The sequence below is a fragment of the Spermophilus citellus genome (assembly GCF_964194105.1).
Source record: "Spermophilus citellus genome assembly, contig: SCAFFOLD_122, whole genome shotgun sequence".
Taxonomy (NCBI): domain Eukaryota; kingdom Metazoa; phylum Chordata; class Mammalia; order Rodentia; family Sciuridae; genus Spermophilus; species Spermophilus citellus.
In genome coordinates, this window is record NW_027673113.1 from 35,952 (window position 1) to 46,827 (window position 10,876).

Below are 10,876 nucleotides of genomic sequence, written 5' to 3' on the forward strand. Positions count from 1 at the left end.
TGGGAACCTACACAGGTGGAGATTTTTGCCCCCCTGGGAAAATACTTTCTTAGTTCTGAATATCAGGGAACTTCCCAGAATTGAGAGCTGGCTTCACATCCTGGGATATCTGAAAATACAGACTGTGAAGTGATCCTACAGAAACTTTCCCCAAGTAAAGTCCTACCATGTTCACATGCATATTTATATAAAGCCATCACCCAGGAGAGAAACCCATTACTGTCCTGTAGAAATGTGGATTGTGTAGTTGATGGTGAAAATCTCTACCTCGGCTTCATTTGGGGATAATTACTGCAACTTTAAAATTCAAGATATATTACCTCCCCAGAACAGGAAGCCTGAGTGTAGACACCAAGTCTTCAGGTGATTAATGATTAGAATCCCCTCAGTTAGCTGTGAGGAGCCGGACGAAATGGAATTAAAATGCTGCATGTTACCTAACATTTACTCAGGTGACTCCTGTACCATTGCCACTTATCATATTCTTTTAGAAATTAGTTACATTTCCAAATATCTGGGAATTTAGGTTTTCCTAAATTGATTGAGTCAAAGTTTCTTTTCTTTTTTTTCCCATTTATCTTAATGATTAATGCTCTATTATTTCCGAGAGTCTGTTTGAACAGTAAGATACAGATACTCACCCATATACCATAATAATGTTGTAGAAATGAATAAAATAATGTAGGTGAGACTCTCAGTGCTGTGGTTAATGCAAAGTGTGCCCTCAGTAATGCTGGTCATGTTTGTCATTATTAGGTGGGATGGACCATTGTGGTTTGGGTCTATTTAGAATTCAGTTTCTGTGATTTTTCTGGCAACACCTCTCATAGTCTTTGGAGTTCTAGGTCTCCCTCACTCTGAGTTCATGTATTGCAGATTGTAATGGAAAGATCACACCTTGGCAAACATAAGTAAGTATAATTAATTACTCATAAGTAATTTAGTTATTTATCAAAATTTTACCTGACACCAGACATTGCTATAAGCACTTTTGTGGATTGTCACAAAATACACTATTGTCAGCCATCATCATGGAGTGCACTGGTGAGGGAGAGGAAAGGTTGCAAAATAATCGAAAATATCATGTTTTAGAGGATACCAAAGCTCATGCCCCTTACCTGGAACAGTCCTGATGCCAGGGCTGTCTGGGTCAGCTCTGCTTCATACCAGAGATACCATTCTCTGCATCTGGGCTCCTCAGTCATTTCCTGGACATCATCCCCATTCAAATAGATAAGGCTAGATTGCTACCATGTGTGTGTTTCAGCTGTCTAGATGGGGATGTAGAGCGTGGAGATTTGCCTTACCTGATATCTTAATTACCAGGTCTGAAAGAGGCCAGCAGAGCTCCCACTACATTCCCTTGGCCAGAATTTAGTCATGCAGACACACCAAATATCCAACACGGTTGGGAAAATGTAGTCCAGTTACCCACAGTCCTCTCCTATGGGTGAAGAAGAGAATAAATTTCCATACGTACTAGGAGTTAAAGGGCTAAAGGGAAAATAAGTAATACAGGTGACCAAGTACTCACTCTATTGCCCAGGATAGATAAAGGGGCTAGAGAGGTAAGGTCACTACAAGGGACATTCTCAATGTCCCATTCATGGACCTAACTCTACTAGAGAGTTCCTGTGTACAGGTCTTTCTCAAACACTCTGCCTGAGAGAGATTTCTAGTCATGGGAACAGGATTAGCCAGCTTGTGATGCCAATGGTTCCAGAGCAAGCATCAACCACAAAAGGACAAGAATTGTTGGATACATGACTCAGTGTTCTCTGGTCCTTAATTACATTGTTCTGAGATGTGTTCCACAAAGTCAGAAGAATCCCCTGGGAATGAGTCTCAATTTCCCACAGTGGAACCTGCTCCTCAATGTATCCTTTATTTTCTATTTTTCATTCTCCCTCTCACTTCTCTATTCCATCACCTACTTCATGGGACTATTTTCCAAATAAAGTGCTCACACCCAAATCCTTTTCTCAGGTTCTGTGTCTGGGCATTGACACTAATAAAGTCATATAGGTTGTAAATGGAGAAACCAGAATTTGAACTTGTCTGGCTGCATCCAAACCTCTCTCTCAACAACTCAGCAAAACTTTCAGCAAATTGGGTTTCATGGTCATCCTCTCTGCTGATGCTGGTTGCAGTGCATGGTGCACAGGGGAGGGAAAGGAAGGGCAGATGGTCAGCCTGGAACATGGGTTTTCTGTGCAACACGTCTGGTACTAGTTACTGTGCCTGCCTCCTTTCATTTAATCCTTCCCCTAACCCTCACATTTCAGCTTAGCTCTTCATCTCTGGATATCCAGAACTCTGTACAGTGCACATTCAGCAAATGATTGTTGAATGAATACATTAAATGGACTAATGATTCATATAAAGCTATTATTATCTCAAAATTTTTAGATGAAGGAAGTTAGTGGGAGAAAAAATTAATAGCATTTCAAGGTAACAGCTAAAAAGGAGCAAGTAGAGTCATTAAATACAATACTTCCTAGTGTTTGTTTTAATCCTGACACTGCTCTGGGAGCTGCACGTGCCATATCTTAGTTTATCATCACAACAACACAGCACAATGAGGTCAATGGTCAGCCTAGGTTTTCAGATAAAACATTGGGGATCAGAGAACCTAAATGACATAGAGAAGATCTCTTGCACCAGTGTGCAAGTCAGCTTTTTGTTGCTGTAACCAAATTACCTGATCAGAACCATTTAAGAGGAGGAAAAGTTTATATGGGCTCATGGTTTCAGAGCTTCTGTCCATGGTCAGCTGACTCTGGGCCTGAGGTGAGGTTGCACTATGGCAGAAGCAAGTGGTAGAGGAAGGCTGCTCACCTCTTGGTATCCAGGAAGCAGAGACCGAACAAGTGAGGCACCAGTGACCCACTTCCTTTAGCCACAGCCTCCCTGCTTATAGTTACTGTCCACTTACTCCATTTGGATTTTTAATACATCAAATGGACTAATCCCCCGATCAGATTACATCTCTCATAATCTAATCATTTCAACCATGATCATTTTGCATTAACACAGAAGCTTTGGGAGAGCATCTCAACTAATAAAAGAGGATTTTGATTTGTGAACAGATCTGTTCATCTCCAATTTCTCTTTCTTTCTTCTGTGATGTGTAATTATAGTCAATAAAAGTAAACACTTAAAAGGTATATTACGTGTCAAGTGCTGCAAATACTTGCTGTTTGTAGATAACTTACTCAACCCTTACTAACAATTCTAATGGCATTGGTACAATAATGTGCCAAATTTTCCACTGGGCTAATACAATATCTCTAATTTATTAATATTGAATTGGATTATCTCCTTAACCTAGGAAATTGATGTTAACTTCTAATCTCCCTTGTTGTCTTTGAGAAGTATATTGTCAGTAAAATTTTAATGAATTAATTATTGAAGTTAATCTTTTTTCTGCATCTGGTAGCTTTTATTATTTTAAGGGTTTTTGATGTTTTGTAGTTTGATTAATAAGATAAAGTTAATTTCTACTTATCTTGTTGAGATTTGTTGTGTTCTTCAGATCAAAAGAATCATAGTTTTGATCCTGTCTGGAAAATTACTAATAATTATTGCTTTTAATATTTGCTCTCTAAAATTCCATTTATCTTTTTCCCCCCTGGAAAATTGAATAGATATGGGCTAAAATTTCTCATTCTATCAGGCATTTAGCATTATCTCTTTTAAAAATTCTTTCTCTTGGTCTCTGTATATTGAGTTGTTGATAATTTCTTCAAATCTAGTTTCTGGTTCATGCATTCTCTTTCAGCTGTATCTATTATGCTATTAACTTAATAAGGTTCAAGTCCAGTGGTTATATTTTGTGTATTTCTTTGTTTCTCTTTTTAAACCTACCTGATTCTTGTTCCTGGCTCATGGTTTCATTTCCTCTTATTTTCTTAAATAGTTGACATATACTTTTTCTTACATTGTATGTGATAAATACCAGGAAATGCACAACAGATGGACTTAATTCTACTGATTCTGGTTTCTGTTGACCCTATCCACGGTAGCATATTATTCAGGTGTTTTATAATCTATAATTCTGGATTTTGAGATAATGTTTACATTGGTCTTCCAGAGTATATTTGCATTTGCCTCTGTCAGTTCTCTGAGAGCTATTAATTTAGGATACCTTTCAATCAATCTATTGAGAGGTAATGCAAATTTAAAGCTCAAACTCACATAAAGGCAAACTTGTTTTACAAATTCTTACCACTTCCTTTTTGTTTCTTCCACTTTCTTAAATACTTGGCTATGAATTTAAAAGAATAATTGCAACATTTTTCTATCATATTTAGGTATTCTGTGGCAAAAAGTATTGATGATACATTTTCTGACTTATGTCTGAAAGCAGTTGAATTCAATGTCATGTTCACTGTACCAGTTTCTCAGCCTACCTTACAGAAACTGAATGCATTTGCCAACTCCTTCAGGCAGCAGTGACAGGTGTATAGATAAGAACTTAGAGTCAGGTGAGGTCAATAGAAAGACAACAGTCCTCCCATTTATCAGTTTTGCCTGAGAAAAGTGGCCACTTTGGAAGCTTTGGAAGCCGCTCCTGGGGTGTATTCATCCATGTGGACAGACTTTACTGCAGCCCATGCAGTGGGTCTCCGTCTTCCCTAACCTGCCAGTCCCAACCCCAGCTGCCTATGACTGACTCTTCTTCTCAGTGCTAAAAAGGAATAATGGCTTGGGTCCTCTTTTCCCCATTATTTCTGCCAGATTAGATGCCATCTCCTTCAGGAAATCTGTCTTACTGTTTTTGACCCAATTGACATCTCTCACTCCTTTCTCTCTGCTTCTGCAACTGGTAATTATTTTACTTGTACCTATCATGCTGTGCCATTATTAATTTCCTTAAATACCTGTCTCTCTTCCCAAACTAGTAATTGTTTGATGACTGGTGTCCTGATATATTCATTTATGTTTACTTAGTCCCTAGTAAGGGTCCTTGAGATATTTCTTCATTAACTAATAACTTCATTAAACATTAATTTATTCATTTAATATTTATTGGACACTATGCCAGGAATCATGCTATGCCAGGGCTATCCAGTAAGATTTAGTGTCCAGAAGTTTTTACTGTGGCATAGAGAATTATTTTTCTAACCTTTTATAGTTCTTTGTTCACACTGCTGATGTAGGGATCATCACTTTATGGGGTGATTAATTGATCATGTGATCATGTCTACAACATGATTGCTATTTCTTTCAGAATAGAGGACAATTTGTTCATTTGTATTTCAATTTATCTAGCACAGGGGTCAGGAAACTATTGGCTGATGATTAAAATGTGTCTTGCTTCCAGCTTTTGAATGGCCTGGGAGCTAAGAATGTATTTTTTTATTTTTAAATGTTTAAAAGAAATCAAAAGAAAACTTCATGATACACTAAAATTAAAACTACATGAAATACAAATTTTACTGCCCATAAACAAAGTTTTATTGGGACATAGCTTCTCAGTCACTCATATATTCTCTATGGTTATCATTTGCACATTAACAGTGGCAGAATTGAGTGGATGCAAAAGAGACTGAGAAGCAAACCTAAAATAATTTTTCTCTTACTGTTTAGAGATAAACACTGCAGACACCTGATCTAGCACATTAACCTTTTTGAACAAATTATGCTGGCGGTGACTCTGGAGGGAATTAAAGTTTGTGGTAGAAGAAGAAGAGGAAATGCCTCATGTTATTGGGATACATAAACTTCACCACGGTACTAGGGGGTCTCTTTAGAGGAAAAGGAAACAATGTACTACCAACCTTTCATCCCCAAAGAAAGACAAGCTTTCTTCTGTTACCACCACCAAATCATTCCAGAAGTGCACTAAAATCATATGACTTGATCACAGAGTCATTTATCATAGCCAAGGGAAGGAAGGAGGCTCTCCTGGGCCAGAGAGCGGATGGCTGAGGTAGTTGGTAGGGAAGAGGAGAAGAGCAGGGCTGTAGAAGAGGGAGGTGGGAACTGACCAGGGGAAGGGAATGGGCGTCTTGGTAGCTGCTCTAGAAATGTGAATCCTGGGCGAGTAACTAGACTTTTAGTTAATATTCAATTTCTTGTTTCAAAAATATTCAGTGATTTTATATTTGATTTTGAAAAGAATTTCAAACTCTTGACCTGACAAAGTCCTTCAAGATCTACTACTTCTTTCAGGGATCCCAGCTGAGCCTTCGCCTCACTGCATCCTCCCTGTGCATGCTCTGAAGGTTGATTCTCCTTCCTGGCTTTTTCTTGAATGAGTCCATTGTCCTCTGTCAGGTCTCAATTCCAACTTCACCTCCCCACTGACAACATTTCCAATCCCCTTTATAGCAAAAAAAAATTGCTTCCTCGTTATTTTCTGCCCCAATAGCCCTTACAGAACTTATTATGGATTTTTAAATTTTATCATAATCTGTTGGCTTACTTGATTTTATAGCTTCCACACTATATAGCAAGTTACACACAAGGACAGAGGCCAACTTTCTTCTTTCAATATTTTATATGCAGCACCAAGCATATTCAGTTATTGAAAATTTATCAAATAACTATGTGTTGGGGAGTTTCCCTAACCTTTAGAATAAAAATATTGATATTGAATAGTACACAGTATATTGGGAAAGATGAGTATTGAGTAGTTGAGAGCAAGAAAATGACTCAGGTTAAGAAGGAGTGATCTGGAACTATATATTATGTGGGAAGATCCTACAGACAATTCTCTTTATTTCAAGTTAGGTCCTGGGTTTGTGGCTGGCCAGTGCTTTCTTTGGCTTTTTCCATGTAAGCAGTTAACTCTTATCTTTGATATGCTTCCTGGGAGTCAGACTTCAGGATGGCACCAGTGCCCCTCACTTTTAGTACTCATGCCCTCGTGCAATCCTAGGTTGAATCAGAATTGGACCTACAACTAACAGAATACTTCAGGGGTGCTGGTGTGTGACAGAAGGCTTTCAGTGTGGCATGTTGGCTTGCTTAATCTGGAGGAAGCCAGGTGGCATGCAATGGGGACATTGAGGCAGCTCTCTAAGAGGTCCACATGGAGAAGAACTGAGGCCTTGACTTTCAGAGAGACAAACTCAAAGTCCTCTTTCCCAAACTCTGAGCAAAAGAAACTGTGAATGATAAAAATGACTATTAAGTTTTTAAGCTCTAATGTTCTGGGGTAATTTGTCATTCAACAATCTGTAAATTGCTGCTCCTTCCCGTGTATATCTAGTTGCCAGGGCTCTAGCCATATAACTTCTTTCTTATCATTCCTCATTTCTTGCATTTCTCTGTAGTCAGCACAAACTACTGTAGTAGTGCCGCATAGGACTTGATTCCTGCCTTTGTTCTGATGAGAGATGCTGATGAATACTTTGTCTCAAAATTCAGATGTTGAGGGGCTGGGGATGTGGCTCAAGTGGTAGCGCGCTCGCCTGGCATGCGTGCGGCCCGGGTTCGAGCCACAGCACCACATACAAACAAAGATGTTGTGTCCGCCGAGAACTAAAAAATAAATGTTAAAATTCTCTCTCTCTCTCTCTCTCTCTCTCTCTCTCTCTCTCTCTCTCTCCCTCTCACTCTCTCTAAAAAAAAATCAGATGTTGAAGCCTGAACCCCTGTTATATGAAATATGAAAGAGATGGCATTTGGAGCTGAGGCCTTGGGAAGTAGTTAGGGATGGATCACATGATGAGGGTAGGGCTGTTATGATTGGCTCAGTGACCATATAAGAATAAGAAGAGAGCTATCACTCTCCAAGGGCAAACACTGAGTGATAACCAATTTGGACTTCTATAACAAAGTACCAGATTAGCAGCTGGCAGCGACAAAGACAGAAGAGACAAGAGACTTTTTACATTGCGATACAACAGTAGAGCACAGGAAGCCAATGGCAGCATTAACAGAGAAGCCAGGGTGAGGAGGCAAACAAAAGCGAAGCTTAGATTTCTTACCTACAGCTGGGCCAAAAGCATACACATGGAGGGAAAGGAGGCAAAAAGTAAATGCCATCACAGGAAGCTACAGGTCTGCATCTAGACCAGGGGAGGTGACACCGGTTGCTTGGCTATTTAAGATGCACAGTGAATGGTTTGTGTGTGGGCATTAGAGATTTGGAAAAAAAAAACGATATGGCATAAAATGGAGAAATTAAAATGTTCTGAATATTTTGCACAACATGGATTCTAAGACTTTATGAATAAATAAATTGCCTAATTCATTTAATATTAGTAAGCAATATGAGGGCCTAAAATCTGATCAGCATTGTGTCATAATTGTATGCGGTCCCATGAGAAATGAATTACTTAAGACACATTAGTTTTGACATAACAGATCCAGATCCAGGGTTTTTTTCTGTTGTGAAACATGAAAAAACACATTGTTCAATTCAACACTATCTAGCTCTAGAGCCCAAGAAAAGGTGTCCATATTTCATGTTTTTGTTGGTTTTGAACTTGGCCAGTTTAAGAAATTTCTTGAATATTTTTGTCAAAAAAGGGGCTTGTTTTCAGGAACAAGATATTGAGTTAGAAATATAAAAAAAACAAGCTCCAAATCCCAAGCTAAAATTAAAACTATAGAATCAATTCTTAAATTATTTAACAATTCCAAGTTCTACTTTCCCAATTCGTAGAACAGTGATTTTAATTTATAATTTAACCTTTCAAAAATTAATCTTTCCAGAAGAATACTCCTCAGTCATGCACTGTGCAATTAGCTGGACAGGGGATGGGCTGAAGTGAAGAACAGTTTTGATGATGAGGGTGAGGACAGAATGACAGCAGTGGCCCTTAAGATTTATGTTATAAATCTATTCCGGAAGAAAAAACAAGAGTTTTCTCTTCTAATAAACCATTAACTACTTACTGTGATATTTTGGTTACTCAGTATATAAATAACGTTTAATAAATCACCTAATGGTGGTCACTTTCCTTACAGTACTTCTTTTTTCTTTCTTCCTTTTTAATTTTTTTTTATTTTTTATTATTTATTTATTTATTTATTTATTTTTGTGGTGCTGGGGATTCAACCCAGGAACTTGTGCATGTGAGGCAAGCACTCTACCAAGTAAGCCATATTCCCAGCCCTCTTCTAATCCAGTTTATGGCCCACTCATCATGTCATCATTTCTCTGCATGATTATTTTCAGATCTCTGGATTTTCTCCATTGACAACATTATGCTCATTTTAACTTCACATAGGTGACAATGCAAACATTGACACCATAATAATTCATGAGCTTTTTCTATGAAGTTTTATTGGTAATACCTATTGGTACCTAAATAGAGTTTACTTTCTTATTGTATGTGTTTGGCATGCAGAGTGAAAAATCTTCAAAGCAAAAAGCAACTTGTGACTCAAATGATTTTTTTTTTAAAGAGAGAGTGAGAGAGGAGAGAGAGAGAGAGAGAGAGAGAGAGAATTTTTTTTAATATTTATTTTTTAGTTCTCGGCGGACACAACATCTTTGTTGGTATGTGGTGCTGGGGATCGAACCAGGGCCGCACGCATGCCAGGTGAGCGCGCTACCGCTTGAGCCACATCCCCAGCCCTCAAATGATTTTTAAACAATGACAACATTATTATATTCCCTGAGCATAGCAGGGTTTCTGTTCCCAGATCTCATGCTCATTAATCAGATTCCAAAATTAAATTTAACACAATATAGTTACATTATAAGAAAATTCCTCCCTAAATGAAGACTTGGATGAAACAGGATACAAAACTCTAGAGTCTGATTTATACTTTCCTATAATTAAAGGCCACTTATGTGCCACTGATTTCAAAATGCAGATGGTTGTTTGATATTTTTGAAATGAGCTCATTTCACATATGCACAAAAACACTACAGTTAAAAGATGAGTTATAAATTTTCCCCATTTAGATATCTTCTCTACTGCCAAACTGTCAAAGTTTCATGGCCCACAAGACCCTGTCCAAGGTTATAATGGTAATATCTTCATGTTTTGTATGTCATGCACTTTCTCTTGAGTTCAATATTTTTCTTGATCCTCTGCCCAAATTAAAGCAATCCAATATTTGTAGTAGTTATAAGTTAAAAAGTCTAAAGGGGTTTCAGTTCCTATGCAGAGACAAACCTCTTAATGGGTAGTAATGGTAGGTTCTTGCATGACAGCTTTCATAAATGTCACATTTTGACTAAGAAGTGGTTTTGCTAAGCTTTGGGTTATTATGATATGTTTTAAAGGAAGAGATCTGATGTAGTTGGGAAAGTCACATTTCTCAGAGGAAGGTGCACTGAATGGAGCCATTCAAGATGGGAGGACATGTGTCAAAGATGTTTAGGATGAGAGCCTGGGAAATAAAAGGTGAGCAGGTAAGACAAAGACAGAAAAAGAAAACAAAAGAATAAGGAATAGCAAAGCTAAAGCCAAAGCAGGGGGACCCCTTCAAACCAACTCAGTATTTACCACCTTATTTAAATTATCATAAGAAAGACATACAAGAACCTGAACATAGCTGTTCTCCAAGCCCAGATTTCATCAGGAAGGGAAAGTATTTATATATATTCATTCATCCATTCTTGGTTTCCATACATAAAAAGGCATAGATAGCAAAATTATGCTTGCAATGCTTGGATCTAATTTGTCTGGTGGAATCAGAGTAGGTTGGTTTATAGAGGTCTCCAAGATTAAGTGGGTTCTTAATCACTTTTCAAAATGATCAGAACAATGACAGAAAAAGAGACCTATTTTTGTCCTAAGACAGTATTAAGTAACAGATTTTAGTGCAAACATTGGGTTTTTACACATATCAAATTAGCCCTCAGGTTATCAGAGTAGCTGTAAGGGCTCCAGAATCTGTGGCCACAGGGTCATGCCAATTATGAGAGGTGTAAGTTTTATTGGTGGAAGGTGAAAGCTTTGTA